Here is a 20,041-nt window from a genome sequence, read left to right on the forward strand (position 1 = left end):
GCACAACTAGGAAATATTCTATTTCTCGATTTGGATTCTGGACATACAGATGTAATGACTAAATGACCTGTGCTTTAAACTTATGTATGTACTTCTCTGTGGGTTTATTTAAACAAAATGAACAGAAATGTCTTAATAGTTGGAATGTGACTTTTAATAACAGAAAGTGGAAAATTACAGAATTAGATTTAGAGTTATATGTCACTGGGGCATGTGCCATTCAGCAAGAAAGGGATTTCTATAGAACACAGTGGTAGTAGAAATTGGAAAAATACAATTGTTTTGTGTTTGTACCTCGTAACAAGAATTTTCAGTCACTTCAGTTATATTAGTCTTTCCCTTACTTGAGGTATTGATTCTAGTTCAACTTCATTTGTCCAAAGAACTTTCTAAGGAGTTTTGTCTGACATGGCTGCCTTGATACTACCAAAAAAAAAAAAATATATATATATATATATATATAGCTACACATGTATACACTGAATACATATAATAGAATCAATTTTTTTTTACCTTGATACTGAATATACTGCTCCACTATCTTGTAGCATCCACTATTATGGTCAGGAAGACCAATGTCAATTTGATTCTCTCTCTTTTTTAAATAGTACCTGCTTTTTCAGTGTGGAATTTTGTAAGATTATTTTTGTCCCTAAGATTCAGAAATTCTGCCAGGATGTATCTGTGTACAGGTCTTTTTTCCTAGTTTTGATTAGCATTTTCTCTGCACTTTCAATTGAAAGATTCAAATTTATCTTCACCTTTCTTCTATCTACTTATTCTCCCTTTCTAGAAATCTATGATGAGAATGTTAGATCCCCTGGATGTATCACATACGCCTTTTTTCCCCTCTAATTTCTTTCTCTTTGTATCTTTTCTCTACCTTCTAAAACAACTGTTTTAGGGCAGCCCCGGTGGCTTAGCGGTTCAGCGCTGCCTTCCGCCCAGGGCCTGATCCTGGAGACCTGGGATGAGTCCCACATTGGGCTCTTTGCATGGAGCCTGCTTCTCCCTCTGCCTGTTTCTCTCTCTCTCTCTCTCTCTCTCTCTCTGTATCTAATAAATAAAAAATATTTTTAAAAAATAAAAATAAAAAATAAAACAATTATTTTAATCATATTTTTAGTCATTGGTTTATCTTTCAAAATTGTCCATTCATTGGAGCTTGTGCGCACATTGCCTTGAAACAAGCCCAACTAATCGGGATGATCAGAGATGTGCAGCTTGCCATCTTGGCCAACATGCTAGGTGTGTCGCTCTTCCTGCTTGTTCTGTATCACTGTCAACAATCCCAAGAAGCAGGAATGAAAGTGGCACTTTCTCTGCCCCAGGATTCCAGGACATAGTCTGAGGCAAGATGGAGGGTGTGAGGGGCCTTCATACTTCCCTTCATCACTCTACCCATCTCAACATATAAACAACTATATTTGGGTTTTTCCAAATAACTTATATTTCCTCAAAGTCTTCCTTAACCCTATGGAACAAGAAGCCGCCACTGAGTAGGGCCCATTACTGGCCCCCTTTCGCCAATATAAAAATATAGTTTAAAAAAGACGATCCATTCATCACCTGAATTGTTATTTTTATGAACTCTTTCTTTTCTATAATATTTTTCTTAAGTCCCCTAGTAATCTGAAATTCCCATCTTCTTGCTGTAGCCTTTATTCTAACCGTGTAACTTCAAAGTGAGCCAATTTCTCTATCATCTAAACACAAATTTTCAGTACATAAAACACATTAATAATCCTAAGTTTTTATAAATATAAAATAGCTATTTTTGTCTTCTTTTTTAATCCCTATAAAATAGTTGAAAGCATTTTACAATCCCAAGCAGAAATAGCACAATTACATTAAGTGACTCAAGGGATAGAGTTAATTTTGTATGAATAGATTAAATTTGCTTGATTGCTATTTTTCAGTGAATATTGTACTTTGTTTTTGTTTTTAGTGAATATTGTGTTAATGTCAAATTCAAAACTGATAACTTTCTTCACTTTTGACAAACATATATGGGAAAAATTCTACTTAGTTAAGTTCAATATACTCTTAAATCAGCCACAAATAAAAACACTAGTCCAAGTTCCCCACAACTAAAAGAAATTCTAAAAAACTGATAAAAATCCAAGAATTCGTATTTTGGAAATTTAAAATACAAGAGATTTAATAATATGCTCTTCCTTTCTAGCTTCTTTTTGACTTTCCATAAAAATATGTACTAATAGGACACCTACATTTTCACTCTAAGCATAAATTTTAGTTTTCCAGGACAACAACCAAATATTCTGACTTAGTAGCTATTCTCCACCTCTATATTTTCCAGCTCCAGAAACTAGTCCTGTGTGGAACTAAACTGGGTTTCTTCATCTTGACCATTTGAAACTCTAAAATCACAAGAATACAAATGGCCTTCTGTGTTAGAGTGAAAACAAGTTGAGGAAAGTCTTAACATGTTCAAGGAGCTATTTTTGGTTTTTGTTTTTTTTAAGATTTTATTTATTTATTCATGAGAGACAGAGAGAGAGAGAGGCAGAGACATAGGCAGAGGGAGAAGCAGGCTCCCCGCAGGGAATCTAATGTGGGACTCGATCCAGATTCCAGGATCACACCCTGAGCCGAAGGCAGACACTCAACCATTGAACCACCCAGGAGTCCCACGTTCGGGGAGTTCTTATCTAAAATACCTATCCAGAAGATTAGATGTCTCTTCTGACGCATACCTCGATCTCTAATCCCCTCCAGTTCAACTTTTCCGAATTCAATTTTCCACCCTCACCCTACTTCAATGTGATCACCATGATGAAATCAGGACATAAGTAAAAACGTTCTAAGTATTACTATACCTACTATTCTATTTCACAAATCTAGTTGCACTAAACAAGAAGAAGATACTAAAAATCTAAACAAGGAATTTTTTTTAATCTTCAGAGTTTAGAACACTGTAGTAGCATATCCTTGGAGTTATTTGGGTAAAATTACTTAGTAATTAGTAATTAGTAATTAGTAATTACTTAGTTGAAAGGGGTGAAACACTCTTTCTAAAGAGGTCACAAGGAATAATACGAACAATGACAATACTAATAATGCACTATATTTTAAAATGAAAGATGTTACTCAGATAGGGCAAAGGGCATACAGTTGGGGAAATGACATTTCACTGCCAGTCCTACATATAGAAAATCTTTCACAAGACCATGTGACATAATTCTGCAACCTGTGTCAAGGAATATAGCAGTGGTTTTCAAACTATGTTCTTCAGAAGCTCTCAGGGATCTCACATAAAACAGGTTCACATTCTGGGGTATTCTGCTTCATTCAGACCACTCCTTTATTAACTTATGCATACAACAAATACTTAATAAACTGCTTATTCCATGCATGTACTGTGGTTAACCAGCACAGTAGGTTAACCAGCATCTAGGATCACACTTGTGAACAAAACAGAAATCATCCCTGCTAGGGCAGCCTAGTCTAGTCAAGAACACAAACATCAAGCAAATAATCAGATAAGTAATTAATGAATGGCCATAGATAGAAACACTATAAAAGATAGGTATAGAGTGCTACAAAAGCATAACAGGGACTCTTTGGTGAATTTTATCCATTTTATGAGTTTTCTCATAGGTTCTAGCTAAATAAAGGATACCTGCTCCCAAGTCACCAAAATAATGTAAGCTAACCCAGCACTGGTGACAATATCAAATCCAAACTCTGATGCCCTACTTTAATCATGACACTGATTCAGAAGAACCCCCAACTCAACCAATAAAGTATCTTAAGTATCTCTACATACCCAACACTGCCTTAGATGCTTTAGGACTACAAAGGAACATTCACTTAAGAAATATCTCAAAAGGCATGACTGGGTGGCTCAGTGGTTGAGCATCTCATCTGCCTTTGACTCAGGTCATGATCCCGGGGTCCTGAGATCAAGTCCCACACCGGGCTCCCTGCAGAGAGCCTGCTTCTCTCTCTGCCTGTGTCTCTGCCTCTCTCTCTGTCTCTCGATGAATAAATAAATAAAATCTTTAAAAAAGGAATACATCAAAATATTTTACTGAATGTCTGATATGCTAGGCATTGGAAACTGTTTCCATGTAAGAATTAGTTTCCAGAACTTCTCATAAAATTTATATTTTATTTGAATTCCAAATCCCCCCTCAAAAAAATCAGTCCAGAAATAGGAAAATCAGAACTAGGAAAAGAATTAAAATTCTGCTGAGAGAATTAATGTTTAATAACATAGAAACATTACTGGTTAAAAGAACATACAGATGTCAAGGTGGCAACAAGAGCAGGAAGTGCTGACACAATACAAGGAATAGAAGGTTAAGGTCAACATTTCTAGGAACCAGGGCAGGCAAACTTAGAAGAAAGAGGGTCACAATTTAACTGGTTGGTCTCATTTGTAGCTATTGTCAAGCTATGTGTGTACTCATGGCCCTATCTGCTGCTAAGAGTGAATCACTCTTAAAAATAAAATAAATACTAACATATTTATATGCATAATATACTTCATACAAACCCTATGAGTAATATTTCAAGAAATAACAAGTTTTAGAAGCAAAATAAGTTCTTACATTAGCAATCTGTCATGTGATTCTATGTGGCCTGTTAAACTTTACTAGGAGGTCTAAATGTTAAATAATTTGAAAAACCCACTAACTATTCACTGGTGTTTTCTAGTATTTGAGTGCACTTCTTTATTAATATTACTAAATTTAACATTTTCTATATCACATACAAAATTTTAGATATTCATAATAATGACAACAGCATATAAAGACTGCTGGAAGTGTTTTAAGAACAACTTATGCTTTCAGGAATTCCCAAGAATTTCTAGGAATTATGATTAATCTCAAAGATTAATATTTATTGGGAATTTGGGAACACTACTTGGCTTCCTTCCTCTTTGGAGCTCTGAGTTTAGAAAAGGAACAACACAAACATGGACATTGAAAAAAAAAGTGTTATAGATGTTATGATAAATTCTACAATGAAGACACAAGGTAAAAAAAAAACACAGGACAGGGCAGCCCAGGTGGCTCAGCAGTTTAGAGCCACCTTGGCCCAGGGTGTGATCCTGGAGACCTGGGACCGAGTCCCATGTCAGGCTCCCTGCAGGGAGCCTGCTTCTCCCTCTGCCTGTGTCTCTACCTCTCTCTCTCTTGCCTGTGTCTCTACCTCTCTCCTCTCTCTCTCTCTCTGTGTCTCTCATGAATAAATAAAAAATATCTTTAAAAAAAACAATAGGACAAATCAGCCTGTAAAAGTATAGAGAAGGCTTCATTAAAAAGGGAGATGAGGGACGCATGGGGGGCTCAGTGGTCGAGTGTCTGCCTTCAGCTCAGGGCATGATCCTGGAGTCCTGGTATTGAGTCCCACATAGGGCTCCCTGCAGGGAGCCTGCTTCTCTCTCTGCCTGTGTCTCTGCCTCTTTCTCTGTGTCTCTCATGAATAAATAAAATCTTTTTAAAAAAAAAATTTTTTTTTAAAAGGAGATGAGCGCTTAAGTTGTGTCCTTAAAAAAAAAATTCCAGGAAAAATAGAGGGAGGTTGGTGACAGGAAAATATGCACAGGGAAGACTTTGCGCAAAGGCTGGGGTCATGAAAGTCTCTCAGGAATCTTAAGTAGTCTACTGATATGATCAACTACATAGTTTAGAAAGAGCTCTCTGGAGGACACATGGAGAATGGTTTCAAAAGTGTGTGTGCCTGGGGATCAGTAGAGCAATCGGAAGGCCACAATCATTAGGCACATTCCATAAACAATACAACTTTACGTACTGTCCAAGACCCATTCATATCTGACCAGTATAGAGTGAAATCTGTAAGAGAAAGTAGAAATAGATGTATTCAGTTATAAATTATGAAATAATATAGCATTTTTAGAGGCAGAGAATGGTGATATTGAGGTCTTTCCTGTTTTCAGCTAATCACTTAAAGGAAGAAAATCACTATTTAAAAAAGTCCTGTGTATAGTAAACCAAATTGTTAAGAAGAGCAATTTCTTTAAAGAGAGATATCTAGTTATCCCATCGCTAACCCTCCTAAAGAATCCAGGGACACTTTATTCATTTTCTAAGTCTTGTTACCCTCCTGATTCAGATTAACATATAATTAAAAATATAGAATCAACAGAATTATTTCTAGTTGTCTATAAGTACCTAATTGTTTTTATTGCTATTTTTCTTTCAGATTATATTTAGGAAAAGCAATTTATTAGATGAACATCTATGAATCATAATCAGTCTAAAAGCTCTTATGTCTCCCTCACCCATATCTCATTCTGTTGATAATGTTATGCAGATTTTGTAAACAATTAAATCTGTTCACATGCAAACAATTTTGGTTTAATCATGAACAACGATAAAGGAGCTCACATACTTCTTTTATATTCTTCATGCTCTATCCATGATCCTTTTAAAAGCATACTAATATATCCTATTATGTATTCCAAAGCTGTTATACATAAGTGACTGTTCTTTTCAAAATTCTTTTGACATGCTACTGGAGCAGCTCCAGAAAAAAAAAAAAAATTTAACACTTTTGGGGAATTTAACCGGATCCTTTTTAGTAGCCAAATAGGAAGCTGGTGGAGGAGTGAAGCCAAAGATTAAAATAAATGCATTATTCATTTTTAACATAGGTTTTCTCTTATTCTTCATTGTAATAGCTCTAGAAGTAATTTTACTGTTAACACTGAATTTTTGGAGTGGTGTTGTATAAATCATTTTTACAAAGAAGGAAGCTAAAATGATTTTTCTGCTCACCATCAGTGCACAAAATTGAACAAGAGACAATCTTCACACACAATATGCTTCCAATGAGCATGCTCTTATGCATAAAAAAAAAAGGAAACAAAGCATTTCAGGATTGCATTTGCAAAAGGATATTTAAAAAAAAAAAAAAGCCCAGAGGAAGTTTCAGAGTAGAAAAACATGAAAGGCTCTCCATAGTCAAAATTGGCACTGGACTGTTTCCTAAGGTACATTTAAAGCAGAACATCTGTGTTATTTATATAATATTGACAATATGAAAAAGCACAAAGGTAGACTGAAGACATCTAAAGAACCCCAGTTCACATGCCATAAAATATTTTTATTTTTATCTAATAGTCACCTGAACAAGGGTGCTATTATTCTGCCAAGGCAAATACGTCCTAAAAACTGTCTCCTATTTCTTATAACGCTAAGTAGCCTAGCTAGTTCACATGTCTGGCTCAATGCAGCTAAATACTATGAATGCTACTCGGTTATCAAAGGTGTAAAGTGCCATTCAGGTTTAGGGATACGCTAGGGCCTTTCATACAGAATCACCAATTAATCTAATGCGCTGCTTTCACCTTCCCACTCAACAGCCAAAGGCTAAAGTCCACTGTACTTTTCTCTTACATGAAGCCACCAAACATTTTTACTGCAGCAGTAAGTGTGAGAAATAGAATCCCACGGGGAAGAAAGGGAGTGAAAGAGAGAAAATGTGATGGTGAGAAGACAACATTAGAAAGAAAGCTGGATTTATCCCTGTTAGCAGATGTCTCCAGAGAGCTCACCCAGGATTCCTAGACCAGATGGAAAGAACGCTATGGTACAGAATTCTCTATCCCTACACCCAGATGTCACAAGGAATGGAGAGGCAAACCGTGTCGGGAACTAACACTTTCATGCGGGCTATAGCATTCATTCACTCATTCATATATAGACTAACCTCTAGGTAGTGATTTTTTTTTCTTTTTGCTGCTTTTCTATATGGGCACCTCTAAAATATTTTTATCAATCCTTGATCTCTCTCCACAGGCCAATCATGCATTTCCAGGCCATGCCAAGTATCTCCTTAGAACCTGTATCTCAACATCCTCAAAATCCAAACTCACTTTTCCTGGTGCTGGAAAAAACAGTTCTATCCCTCACCTTTTTCCCTTTGGGAAAAAAATCTCCAGGGGTTTCATAATGACTGTTGAAAATATTTAAAATCCTTTGACATAATCATCAAAGGATTTCACAGTCCCACCTCAATCTAACTTCCAAAATGACATCACACTCTCCTTCACAAACTCTTACTCAAACTACTGGACCATATATTATTAAGTGGAATATATCTAAGCATTCATATCTTGGGCCTTTGTTCACATTCACTAATCTTCCCTCCTAGCTTACTCTGTGATAGATAAGTCAGACAGCAGCATACAAAGATGAATTTATAGATTCTAAAATTCTTAAAGAAAGAAGGAATATGAGCTTTAGAGTTACATAGGATGGCGGTTTGAATTTAGATTTGGCAATTACTGGCCATGTGACTTTGAGCAAGTTCTTAAGCCGTGGAAAGCTCCCTGACCTGTAAAATGAGAATAACATCACCTATCTTGGGCAGTTGCCAGGTGATTTAGATGATGTATTTTAAAAGCCCAAGATAGTATCTTGCATATAGGAGAGTCTCCATCCTTAGGTACCATCATTACTTCCCAAAGCAGAATGCACTCGAGACACTAATGAGTTAGCTCTAACCTAGATCCTGAGCTACCACAGGCAGAGAATAAGAGTAGCTTACCTCATTTCTTCTAAATTTGGAATCTGTAGAGGTAAATAAGACTAAGCCTACAGTTTATAGCTCTTGACCCTGTGCCTAGTGATCTTTCCACCCTCCTGAAATGCATCTCCAATTTCAGGCAAATACCATCAGTGTTAATGAGCAGTTAGTGTGAGACACTAACAGAACCAAATAGGTATACGTGTCTTAGGCTAATAATTTGGTTTCCCAGGATCCCTGGGTGGCGCAGCGGTTTAGCGCCAGCCTTTGGCCCAGGGCACGATCCTGGAGACCTGGGATTGAATCCCACGTCGGGCTCCCGGTGCATGGAGCCTGCTTCTCCCTCTGCCTGTGTCTCTGCCCCTCTCTGTGTGTGTGTGTGTGTGACTATCATTAAAAAAAAAAAAAAAAAAAATTTGGTTTCCCTTTCAAACCTATATTATTTTTTAAAAAATTGTATGTATTTATTCATGAGAGACACAGAGAGAGAGGAGAGAGAGAGGCAGAGACACAGACAGAGGGAGAAGCAGGGTCCCCGCAGACAGTCTGATGGGGTACTCAATTCCAGGATCCCAGGTTCACGCCCTGAGCCAAAGGCTCAACCGCTGAGGCACCCAGGGATCCCCAAACCTATATTCCTTAAGATTCAAAGCTTCCTTCATGGTGGAAGGGCACTACCCAATTGTAATAACTTTTCCACTCCAAGATACTGTCTTCTTGAGTGGGAAAGGTGACAAATTTAGATTTTGTCGCATTACAGAAAACTGAGCTAGCTAGTGCCATGTTTCCAGTCTACCCCAGTGATATTTTAGCAGCCTTCATAGATTGGCCTCCTGGACTCCTAACTGCCCTTTATTCAAGTCTATAAATGGAAAATGACCCCATGGGAAAAAAATAGGTTATTTATACAGTGTTTGAAGAAGTCGGCCAGGGTCCATTTTAGTTGCAGAAGCCGTTGGTGCCAAGACATCCTGGACAGTGTAGGAAAGAATAGTTGGGGAATTCTGGCAGCTGCAAATGTTCAGCATCCAAGTGAGAGCTGCGAGTTTTTGGAAATTCATGTTTATATAACTATACCTCCGAAGGAAAGTTAAGAAGCCGAGGAAAAAGGACTTGAAATGAAGCAAACTTATGAAGTCATCTACTTACTCTATAGAAGCTGGAAGAGTAGGGAAGCAGAACCCAGCTTAGAAGCCAGCCAAAATAGAAGAGTTTGGGGTTTTTGTGTAGTTTTTTGGTCTTTATTCCATCTAAAGTAGGAGTTCCTTTGCTTAGACATATTCCTCAACTTGGACTATATAGTAAACATTCGTGGGGAGCCGGTTGCCTATAATTCATTTCTTCCTTCTTTTGGTAACAGCACTCCATTTCATTTTAGAGAACTCCCTCTTCCTTATTGTCTTCATTCCTGTTAGAGCCATAAATCAATGTGCCCAGCCTTCCTTCTAGACAGAGATAACTAATAATCCAGGCTCTTCCCAGGAGATGGTCTACAAAATTCAGATCTAAAGTAGAGTGGCTTAGGAATGGAAAGATCGTGTCCCAAAACTGGAGTTTTGACAGGACAAGAAAACTTTGCTGTATAAACACCTAAAGCTGGGATGCCTGGGTGGCTCAGAGGCTGAGCATTTGCCTTCGGCTCAGGGCGTGATCTCGAGGTCCTAGGATGGAGTCCCACATCGGGCTCCCTGCAGGGAGCCTGTTTTTTTTTTTTTTAAAATTTTTATTTATTTATGATAGTCACACAGAGAGAGAGAGAGAGAGGGGGGCAGAGACACAGGCAGAGGGAGAAGCAGGCTCCATGCACTGGGAGCCCGACGTGGGATTCGATCCCGGGTCTCCAGGATCGCGCCCTGGGCCAAAGGCAGGCGCTAAACCACTGCGCCACCCAGGGATCCCCCTGTTTTTCCCTCTGCCTGTGTCTCTGCCTCTCTCTCTCTCTCTCTCTCTCTCTCTCTCTCTCTCTGTGTGTCTCTCATGAATAAATAAATTTTAAAAATCTTAGAAAAAAAAAACACATATAGAACTTGGAGGAAGATTTTTTTTTTTTTGCTCACCTAACTCTTCCTCATTTTTATCAGAATTAACTGTGTCCTGCTACCTTTCCCCAATACTCAATTTTCATCATATTTGAGCCAAAATTTATTATATTAAGATAAGCTGCATTGATTTATTTGCTGTCCGAAGTAGTAAAGTAATTTATGTAGCTCACATTTTAAATGGTGACTTTTTTTCTTCACGTTTTCAACACTACTGCCTTATTCCAATGCCTTTTCCCAAAAATGTAATTTGTGTTAAGAGTAAATTGTGTTTTAAAAAAAAGAGTAATTTGTCAAAAAATTAATTGTCAAAAATATGATTCTAATATTTGCTCTCCCAGGTCTCTTCTGTGAAATAAATTACCGTAAGAAGATGTGAATTTGTAAGTTAGCCTATATAATTACTGGAAGTTTAGAAATCTGAAAAATATAGCAATCACCTAATCTAAGCCTATGATTTTACAGATAAGGGAATTATGGTTTTCTTAGGCCATTCTTCCTGATTTCCAGCATCACGACTAATTTTTTTTTATTTCGTCTTGCAAAGGTGGTTCAAGGAAGATAATAAACACATATGTTCAGTAATCCTTCTTAAAGAAGAGGAAAAGAAAGAACCTAACATTCCTACTTAAGTCAGTGGCACCAGTAATCTCTCAGTAACTTAAAAGCCAAACCTTACAGTTCCCAATTCATCTTTTCCTTAAATCTTCTATTCACCAAAGTCACTGTAAAAAATCAAATAAAAGCAATATTAGCCAAAAGGTCAGTATTGCTATTATTTTCCTTCCTTTTCCCATGTCACCTACCTACTCAAAGCCATTATCACCTTATATCAGAATTATAACAAAAACCAACAGAAGTCCCTAACTCCATTTCCTCCCCATTCTAATCTATCCTAGAGACAACTTTTTAAATGAATCTCTTAATTCTGCCAAATTCTTAAGAAATAACACCAATTAATACACTTAACTCTTTCATAGAACAGAAAAACAGAAACGCTTCCAAATGTGTTTTTGGATGTCAGGATAACAGTACCAAAACTGTATAAGGATATCTCAAGAAAGCAAAATCAAAGGCAAATCCTGCCCAGGAATATGAATGCAAAACTGCTAAATGAAATATCAGGAAATCAAATCCTACAATAGATCAAAGGGATAATCAAGTTCAGTCTATTCTAGTAATGCAATGTAATTTACTATAGGAACAGCATGAGAAAGAAAAATTATATGATCATCTCAATAAATGCAGGAAAAGCTTTCATAAAATTCAATACCAATTTATGATTTATAAAAAGAAATTAGCAAACTAGTAATAGAATTGTCTTAGATTACAGTTTCTATTTTAAAAACCTATGGAACTGGAGGGTATTATGCTGAGTGAAATAAGTCAATCAGAGAAAGACAATTATCATATGATATCACTCATATGTGGAATATAACAAACAGCGCAGAGGATCATAGGGGAAGGGAGGGAAAACTGAAGGGAAAGTCATCAGAGAGGGAGACAAACCATGAGAAACTCTTAACTTAGGAAACAAACTGAGTGTTGCTGGAGAGGAGGTGGTTGGAGGGGCGAGGTTATTTGGTGATGAGCATTAAGAAGGCACGTGATGTGATAAGCACTGGGTGTTCTATGCAACTGATAAATCATTGCACACTACATCTGAAACTAGGTACTTTATGTTGGCTAATTTAATTTAAATTTAAAAAAAACAGGGGCATTTAGACATCAGGAGAGTGATAATCCTTTGGGAGTAGTAAATGCAGTAGTAAAGGAAGAGCTTCAGGAGGTCTGATTTGTTGATCTGAGTGCTTATGACACAAATGTGTTCAGTTTACAAAAACTGTGCTATACAAATATGTATACTTCCACTATCCATGTTACACTTCAAAAAAAATAAAAAATAAAAATCTACAACAATCATCATACTTAATTGGGAGACAATGAAAACTTTCTTCTTTAGAATGGAAACCAAATGAAGATGCCACTAACACCACTGCTCTTTAACACATTACTGGAAGTTATAGCCAATGCAATAGGCAAGAAAAGGAAGTATAAGATAATAAGCGACGAAAGGGAAGAAACAAAACTGCTACTATCATGTAGAAAATCCAAAGGAATATAAAGAAAAATTAGAATTACTAAGGAAATATAACAAGATCATTGGATTTGAGGTCAAAATAAAAAAGCAAGTGATTCTATACATCAGCAGCAGCAAAAAAAAAAAAAGATATAGACACAGAAGTTTTTAAATGGTACCATTAATAACATCAAAAATATAAAATACTCAGTAATAAAACTAATGAAAGATGGGTAAAATCTCTAGAGAGAGCACTACAAAACATTATTTTAAATATATATGTATATTGTCATTACATGTACATCTTAAAAAGAAATCATGTATACAACCTAAAAATATACTATTTTTCGTCAATCATATCTCAACAAAGCTGGAAAAAAATTGGAAGGATGTCTAAATAAATGGAGAAATATACCCCCCTCACAGAGTAAATACTGAAAAACATGTCAATTTCCTAATATTGCTCTACAGAGTTAATCCAATTTCAATAAAAATCCCAGTAACTTTTTGGTAGAAATTGGCAGGCCAATTCTAAAATTAAAGTAGGAAAAATATCAAAGAATCTTGAAGAGAAGGGAAGAGACATGCCATCAGATACCAAGACAACAGTAATTAAATCGTGTGATACTCTGTCAAATAAGTAAATAAAATCTCATTTTAAAAATTTAAAAAGAAGAAGAAGAGTAGAGAGAAGTCCTGGGTGGCTCAGTCCATTAAACATCTGCCTTCAGCTCAAGTCTTGATCCCAGGGTCCTGGGAGTGAGCCCCATGTCAGGCTCCCTGCTCAGCAAGGAGTGGCTTCTCCCCCTCCATCTGCCTGATGCTCCCCATGCTTGTGCTCTCTCTGTCTCTGTCAAACAAATAAATAAAATCTTTCTTAAAATAATAAAATAGTAATGGTACTGATTAGCATTATACTTTCTAGCTCCGTCCACATCATTACAGATGGCAAGATTTCATTCTTCTTTATGAATGAGTGATATTACATTGTGTGTGTGTGTGTGTGTGTGTATGCCACATGGGAGGGAAAAAAGAGAGAGAGGCAAATGAAGAAACAGACTCTTAACTATAGAGAATGAACTCAGGGTTACTGGAGGGAAGGTGGGCAGGGCAATGGGCTGAATAGGTGATGGGGATTAAGGAGGGCACTTGTGATGAGCACTGAGTACTGTATGGAAGTGCTGAATCACTAAATTGTATGCCTGAAACACTCATTAACTAACTGGAATTTAAATAAAAATTTGGAGAAAGAAATAAAATATAGTGTGATATTGGCACATGGATGAATACAAGGGTCAATGAAACAAAACAGAGTACAAAACAGACCCATATCTATATTTTTCAAGTGTCACTGGAGAGTGGTAAAAAAGAATGATCTTTTCAATAAGTGGTGCTGGTTCAGTTGAATATTAATATGGGTAATGAAAACTGACATATCCCTCACATCACTTCCAAAAATAATTCCTAATAAGAGATCGAACTGTGAAAGAATAATAAAATTTCCAGCAGTTAACATAAAGAAATAACTCAAAACCTTGTAATATCATTCCTAGGTATATATTCAACAAAAATATGTACTATCAATTGGAAGGAAACATAAGGGGTGTTTCGAGTGATAGTAATATTCTATCTCTTATTTTGGGTAGTAATTGCATGGGTTTTTTGTTTTGTAATAATTCATTAAGTTGTATTCTTATACTGAGTGCCCTTTTCTGTGTGTATGATATACTCCAATTGAAAAAAGAAAAAAGACCAGGGGAGGAAAAAATCACTAATGTAAAACAAAAATCAGAAATGTCCATCCAGCAAGCTGATAACTATTTTTATTGGCACAAATGACCCAGTGATAAAATAAGGAGGTGATAAACCTGATATTTTAATTCATCTGTACAGCTTTAGGGAAAAATAAATATGTAATTTCATTAGGCTTTCTTTAATACTGAAAACAATCTTAAAAGATTAATACTGGTTTTGTGTACCCCTTGGCATTCATAGATCCTAGATTGGGAATCAGTGCTCCAATCTAAAAAGAAATCAAATCACCAAAATATTTAGTAAATTTTGCCTCTTCTCTCTATAAACTCTTAGGTTCACATTGGGAATTATCTATTTAGGAAAATGGTAAGTATGCCAATTCTAAGTACACATTTTAAAATAAAACCACAAGGATCTTATTCTAAATTCTTCCTAACAGCGGATATATTATAATCTGAAGTTTTCCCATGTAACTCCCAAATCTATGTTCCTTGCTAGTCCATCTGCCAGACTCATATCTTAGCTTAATCATATACAAACTGCATGACTTTGGACAAGTTTCTTACTCTGTGCTTCAGTTTCCGTATCTGAAATGGAGATAATATTACTAATACTTTCCTGCCTAAGACTGTTTGTTGTGAGGATTAAATGCAATAATACATGTAAATCACTTAACATGGTATCTAAATGGTAGATGAACTATTATATTGTCTTTATACACCTTTTTATTTATTTTTTTTTTAAAGATTTTATTTATTTATTCATGATAGTCACACAGAGAGAGACAGAGAGGCAGAGACACAGGCAGAGGGAGAAGCAGGCTCCAGGCACCGGGAGCCCGACGTGGGATTCGATCCTGGGTCTCCAGGATCGTGCCCCGGGCCAAAGGCAGGCGCCAAACCGCTGCGCCACCCAGGGATCCCACCTTTTTATTTTTTTTAATGAAACACTATAATGCTGATTAAAAGCTTTGTGGGTATGAAAGGAATTGCTGATACAAAGGTTTTCCTTACAAGTAACTGGACTGGAAGGCAATCTTGCATTGGAGGATTTCCAGATATATGGAGGCCTTTTCCTCAGAGTCATTCAATTCTTCCAGAGAAGAACACACTTGTTTCCTACCTAAAAAGTCGCTGTCTCATTGATAATGTATACAAAAGACTGGGAAGAGGGGTTCAATTGTTTTTTACATAGATTTTCTATCTATCCCCATGTTTTCTGCCTCAAAACTCTTCCTCTGCCCTCTCTATACCTAGTATCTCCAAGGCCTTCAAGTATTTAAAAGTAGCTATTATTTTCTTCCCTGAGTCTTCTCTTCCCCAACTAGTTACCATCATCTCCTTCAACTGCCTACATACTCTTCATTCATAATTTTTAATAAATTCACTCAAGAAATATTTAGTGGTTACTATCTGTTGTGATGGTTAATTATTACGTGTTAACTAAGCCATGCACCCAGATATTTGACCAGAGATGACTCTGGATGTTCTAAGAAGGTATTTTTTTAGATGAAATTAGCATTTAAATCAATAGACTCTGAACAAAACAGATTATCCTCCGGAATGCTGTTGGGCCTCACCCAATCAGCTGAAAGCCTTAATAGAAAAAGACTGACCTGGGCACCTGGGGGGCTCAGCCTTCAGCTCAGGGTGTGATCCTGGGGTCCCGGATGGGGATCGAGTCCCACAACAGTCCCATTATGGGGACCTGCTTTTGCCTCTGCCTCTCTCTGTGTGTCTCTCATGAATAAATAAATAAAATCTTGAAAGAAAGAAAAGAAAGAAAGAAAGAAAGAAAGAAAGAAAGAAAGAAAGAAAGAAAGAAGAAAAGAAAAAAAAGAAAAGAAAAGAAAAGAAAAGAAAAGAAAAGAAAAGAAAAGAAAAGAAAAGAAAAGAAAAGAAAAGAAAAAGAAAAAGGAAAGGAAAGGAAAGGAAAGGAAAGGAAAGGAAAGGGAAAAAGACTGACCTCCCAGGAAGGAGAGAGAATTCTGCAAACCAACTTTGGACAAACCCAACTCTTCCCTGAGTCTCCAACATGCCAGTCTATCTTGCTGATTTTGGTCTTGCCAAGACTCCACAATCACCGATCCCTTCAAACAGATTTCTGAATGTGTGTGTGTGTGTGTGTGTGTGTGTGTGTGTGTGTGTGTGTGTTTGTACCACATTCTGTTTATTCTGTTTCTCTGGAGAACCTTGGCTAATACAGTTATGCCTCAGGAACATAAGGAGGACACACTACCCACCTTTATGAATCTCATAGCCTAAATCCGTTTCATCATGTCGACATAACAGTTTCCACTCTGTCCCAACCACATCAACTATTTCAAATGCGGTCTTACCAGAATTTAGAATGAAATAAGCTGAGACTTATGACCTCCCTTATTCTAGCTACTATTATTTCTTTCATATAGCCAAAAAGCCGCCTAATCACATCACTACTCATATTGAGCTTAGCATGATAAAATTCGTTAAGCTTCCTCACAGGAACTGTTGCCAAGCCATGTCTTGTCAATTCTGAGTGTGCAGTTGTTTTCTGGGTCCTGCACACAATACCCAACGTTTGTTACTACTAAATTTATCCTCTGACATTTAGCTTTTTATTGAATGATGTCAAAATCTTTTGGAGTCCTTATTCTTTCATTCAATATATTTATAAACACTCTCAGCTGCATATTAGTGAAACAGTAATCTTTATCAAACTGAAAAGAGACATAGCTGAGATCAAGAAAAACCTATAACATCATCAACCTTAAACATAACTTTAATGCAAAGGGAACAGTACAGGCATCAATATGCCCTATTACTGAAGTTCTCAGAGAGGATTTTAATACGGAAAGGAAGGCAGAACGCATGCTGCTCCAAGAAGATCTGGTTTCAAGTGCTGCCTCTAACCTTACTGAGTTTTGTAACTGCACAAATTGCTTATTCCTCAAAGAGTGTCAATTTCCTTTTTAGTAAAATGGGAAAAATAAAACACATTACAGGATTAAGGCATTTGACACAATGCCTAGTACAAAGCCAGTACCTGACATATGTTTACTTTGAAGCACACAGTAGGTACTGAGTCAGATATATTCCTACTTCACATTCCCTTGGATTAGCCGATAGTCTAAATCACTTAGCCATTTGGCATTGAAAGAGGAAGTCAAGAGGAGGGAGGAGAGAGGGAAGAAGGGGGTGTAGATAGATAAGTGACTTGAAGTTGCTGCACAAAGTTGGAATAAAACAATGAATATTTTTTTAATAAATTAATTTTTTATTGGAGTTCAATTTACCAACATACAGAATAATACCCAGTGCTCATCCCGTCAAGTGCCCCCCTAGGTGCCTGACACCCATTCACCCCACCGCCCTCCCTCTTCCCCTTCCACCACCCCTAGTTCCTTTCCCCGAATTAGGAGTCTTTTTCTTCTCCCTTCCCTTATATTCCCTTTCACTGTAATTTATATTTCCCAAATGAATGAGAACATACACGGTTTGTCCTTCTCCAATTGACGTACTTCACTCAGCATAATACCCTCCAGTTCCATCCACGTTGAAGCAAATGGTGGGTATTTGTCGTTTCTAATGGCTGAGTAATATTCCATTGTATACATAAACCACATCTTCTTTATCCATTCATCTTTCGATGGACACCGAGGCTCCTTCCACAGTTTGGCTATTGTGGACATTGCTGCTAGAAACATCGGGGTGCAGGTGTCCCGGCGTTTCGTTGCTTTTGAATGTTTGGGGTAAATCCCCAGCAGTGCAATTGCTGGGTCATAGGGCAGGTCTATTTTTAACTCTTTGAGGAACCTCCACACAGTTTTCCAGAGTGGCTGCACCAGTTCACATTCCCACCAACAGTGTAAGAGAGTCCCTTTTCTCTGCATCATCTCCAACATTTGTGGTCTCCTGCCTTGTTAATTTTCCCCATTCTCACTGGTGTGAGGTGGTATCTCATTGTGGTTTTGATTTGTATTTCCCTGATGGCAGGTGATGCAGAGCATTTTCTCATGTGCATGTTGGCCATGTCGATGTCTTCCTCTGTGAGATTTCTGTTCATGTCTTTTGCCCATTGCATGATTGGATTATTTGTTTATTTGGTGTTGAGTTTAAGAAGTTCTTTATAGATCTTGGAAATTAGCCCTTTATCTGATAGGTCATTTGCAAATATCTTCTCCCATTCTGTAGGTTGTCTTTTAGTTTTGTTGACTGTATCCTTTGCTGTGCAAAAGCTTCTTATCTTGATGAAGTCCCAATGATTCATTTTTGCTTTTGTTTCTTTTGCCTTCGTGGATGTATCTTGCAAGAAGTTACTGTGACCGAGTTCAAAAAGGGTGTTGCCTGTGTTCTCCTCTAGGATTTTGATGGAATCTTGTCTCACATTTAGATCTTTCATGCATTTTGAGTTTATCTTTGTGTATGGTGCAAGAGAGTGGTCTAGTTTCATTCTTCTGCATGTGGATGTCCAATTTTCCCAGCACCATTTATTGAAGAGACTGTCTTTCTTCCAGTGGATAGTCTTTCCTCCTTTATCGAAAATTAGTTGACCATAAAGTTCAGGGTCCACTTCTGGGTTCTCTATTCTGTTCCATTGATCTATGTGTCTGTTTTTGTGCCAGTACCACACTGTCTTGATGACCACAGCTTTCTAGTACAACCTGAAATCTGGTTTTGTGATGCCACCAGCTATGGTTTTCTTTTTTAAAATTCCTCTGGCTATTCGGGGTCTTTTATGATTCCACACAAATCTTAAAATAATTTGTTCTAACTCTCTGAAGAAAGTCCATGGTATTTTGATAAGGATTGCATTAAACGTGTAAATTGTCCTGGGTAACATTGACATTTTCAGAATATTAATTCTGCCAATCCATGAGCATGGAATATTTTTCCATCTCTTTGTGTCTTCCTCAATTTCTTTCACAAGTGTTGTATAGTTTTTAGGGTATAGATCCTTTACCTCTTTGGTTAGGTTTATTCCTACGTATCTTCTGCATTTGGGTGCAATTGTAAATGGGATTGACTCCTTAATTTCTCTTTCTTCAGTCTCATTGTTAGTGTATAGAAATGCCATTGATTTCTGGGCATTGATTTTGTATCCTGCCACGCTACCAAATTGCTGTATGAGTTCTAGCAATCTTGAGGTGGAGGTTTTTGGGTTTTCTATGTACAGTATCATGTCATCGACGAAGAGGGAGAGTTTGACTTCTTCTTTGCCAATTTGAATGCCTTTAATGTCTTTTTGTTGTCTGATTGCTGAGGCTAGGACTTCCAGTACTATGTTGAATAGCAGTGGTGAGAGTAGACATCCCTGTCTTGTTCCTGATCTTAGGGGAAAGGCTCCCAGTGCTTCCCCATTGAGAATGATATTTGCTGTGGGCTTTTCGTAGATGGCTTTTAAGATGTTGAGGAATGTTCCCTCTATCCCTACACTCTGAAGAGTTTTGATCAGGAATGGATGCTGTATTTTGTCAAATGCTTTCTCTGCATCTAATGAGAGGATCATATCGTTCTTGGTTTTTCTCTCACTAATATGATGAATCACACTGATTGTTTTACGAGTGTTGAACCAGCCTTGTGTCCCGGCGATAAATCCTACTTGGTCATGGTGAGTAATTTTCTTAATGTACTATTGGATCCTATTGGCTAATATCTTGTTGAGA

General features: G+C 37.1%; 1 protein-coding gene and 1 pseudogene across 14 annotated transcripts in view; one reads left to right on the plus strand and one right to left on the minus strand.

Moving 5' to 3' along the window:
* The window catches only part of ANKS1B (ankyrin repeat and sterile alpha motif domain containing 1B), a 1,050,493-nt gene that overhangs the window by 913,044 nt on the left and 117,408 nt on the right, over positions 1 to 20,041 (minus strand). The window lies entirely within an intron of this gene.
* LOC144281648 (dolichyl-diphosphooligosaccharide--protein glycosyltransferase subunit 4-like) lies at positions 1,206 to 1,412 on the plus strand (annotated as a pseudogene).

The sequence above is a fragment of the Canis aureus genome, chromosome 13, assembly GCF_053574225.1.
Source record: "Canis aureus isolate CA01 chromosome 13, VMU_Caureus_v.1.0, whole genome shotgun sequence".
Taxonomy (NCBI): Eukaryota; Metazoa; Chordata; class Mammalia; order Carnivora; family Canidae; genus Canis; species Canis aureus.